This window comes from Buceros rhinoceros, unplaced genomic scaffold (genome assembly GCF_000710305.1).
Source record: "Buceros rhinoceros silvestris isolate BGI_N320 unplaced genomic scaffold, ASM71030v1 scaffold34512, whole genome shotgun sequence".
In the NCBI taxonomy this organism is placed as follows: domain Eukaryota; kingdom Metazoa; phylum Chordata; class Aves; order Bucerotiformes; family Bucerotidae; genus Buceros; species Buceros rhinoceros.
Window position 1 is genome coordinate 17,013 of NW_010397745.1, and position 2,514 is coordinate 19,526.

Sequence of the window (2,514 nt, forward strand, 5' to 3'; positions counted from 1 at the left end):
CCCCACCACCCCGTGCCCCCCCCAGCCACAGGAGGACACAGGGTGGAGGAGCAGCCAGCCCCCAAATCAAACTTGCTATCTCCCTCCCAGCACAGGGGAGGCAACGTTACCCAGGCACCAAGCTCGGGATGCTCCACTGGCCCCCTCTTGCCTGCTGGCTGGAGCAGCCTGCAAGACAATTACTGGAGGATAACCTCCCCAAGCAGCACTCCTGCCTTTGCTCCCTGGCTTACGGTCATCCTGCCTATGCAAGATGGAAGGAGACCTCCTGCGCAGCCCAAACTCGCCTGGGAAGCTTGCTCACTGCAAGGTGGGGGGGTGAGCCACACCTGATTCCCACCTCCCCAGCTTTCCCACAGGACCCTGGTGCCAGACACATTCAAGACACACTTATCAAGACTGAAAAATATGTAACAGGTGACTTGGCACCTCTTGCCAGGAGTGCCACTGTACCATGTGGAAGGACGTTTGCTATTCCCACTCAGCAACTTGATAAAAACACTTCTCCACCCCTCCTGCCACTCTTGCCTTCCCCAAGGTGTGGGTGCCCCTGAAGCTGGGCCTGATCCTGCAATATGGGGTGAGCTCAGTGCTAGGAGCAGGATATGGTCCTGCACACCTGAGCAGGCGTGTGATCGCAGACCACTAAGGTCAGGAAGGGATCACCTGCCTGCACGGAGGATCCCCAGATTGGCACATGCTCGTGTCATGCACCTGCAAATACATCCAGAGGAGCCAATGAGATGGCTCCTGACCATCAGAATATAGCACGAGGGTAGGTGTTGTTAGAGAGGGGACATGCATCACAAAGCAACCCCCGAGCATGCACGAAGCCTTGTGCACATGCCCTGCTCTCTCCAGCACACAAACCCACCTGCCCAGGGCCAGGATGGCTCCGCTGTGCTATCAGCAGAGCCCAGAGATGCTCAGCCACAGGCTTCAGCCCAGCCACTTGCAAAAGCTACCCCCAGTTCCACCCTTCCTCTCCAGTCTAGCATTTTATTGCCTTGACCCTGCACGCCTTCCAGCTGCAGGGTTAAAGTACAGCCACCGCCCTGCACAGGGCACATGTGCCACAGGCCCAGATGAGTGGAGGCCAGCACAGCCATGGGGAAAGCCTGCAGGCTTTTAAAAGTCACTGCATGGCCCTGACACTTCCCTCTGAGTGGCCAGCTCAGAGAAATGCTGTCACGCAAGTGTTTGTATTTTCAGGTGAGGAATATCAAGGCTTTGTCGTGTGGGTCACGAGGAGGGGGAATTGCCAAACCCAAGCGCTGGTGACAGCAGAAGGCAAAGGTCGGGGGAGAAGTGTTTAAAGGGAAAGACCTCACAAACAGCTCAGAGACGCCAGCGCAGAGAGCAGCCTTCTATTCCTACTTGACAGCATGCAGTAGTGGTCAGAGGCACTGTGCCAGGTGCAGGTGCTCAGAAGCAAGGAAGGGTGCCAGCTCCTCTTTCTATTCTTCCCTAGTTTTGTCTTTGCTTCTTTCCACTCACAGTGCCTGGCAGGACCCCACAGGGAGAGCATCTCATTCCCCAAGACCTGCACAAGCATCCTGTCCGCTCCCTTGAAGCGGTGAGGTCAGATGCAGAACAAGCGTGCATTGATCCAGTACCCCACAGCCAAGCCCTACATGTGCTCACATGTGAGAGACAGGTGCCATCCTCCACCTCTGCTAGCGCGAAGAAACTTCCCAAAGCCCCTTCTGGGCATCCTACAATCCAGCTCTTTCCACAGCCATGACACACACAGAAAAGGCAAACATTTGGGAGTGCACGTCCCCTTGAGGGGACCCAGTCTCACCTGCACCTCGGGCTCACACCAGGGAGACCTTTCTTCTTGACTCCCAGGCCTTCAGACTCTGGAGTGCTGAGGTCAACTCCCAGAATACAAGAGTCTGTGTCTCCCAGCAGCTACACTGCCCCTCAGGACAGCTGCAGCCTGTATGCCCACACATGCCATGAGCCACTGCGGACCCAGAAAGCCACCAGCTACAAAACACTGACATTTCAGCCTCTGTCTAAAGGGGTTTCAAAACATTTTTGTCCTGTTTGACATTTAGGAACCACACTTGACCGGCATCTTTGCCAAATCTCAAGTGGCAAAGGGAGCCAGAAATACAAGAATGCTAAGTGCTTCCTGGAAAGAAAGAGGAAAAAAAATAAAAGCCAAAACAAACAAACCCCACACCCACAGCATATTGCTGAGCACCACTAACGGCTCCACGTGCCAATGGCCTCTGCCATGGGATGGAGGAGGAAGAGGAGGGACAGGCACCTGCAGGGTACTGCCCAGCATGCCAGCAAGGAGGCACAGGGCAGGTGAGGGGCTGTATGCCAGCCTCAGTGGAGAGGAGCAGAGCTGCTGGGGGAGAAAAACAGCGGGGTCCAGTAGAAACACCACCCTCAGGGGATGCGAATTGCTGCACCCCGGAGGTCAGGACATGGTAACAGTGCAGCAGCAGCCCTAGGCCCCTCGACTGCCAGCAGGATGCCACCCCACCAATGCTCACC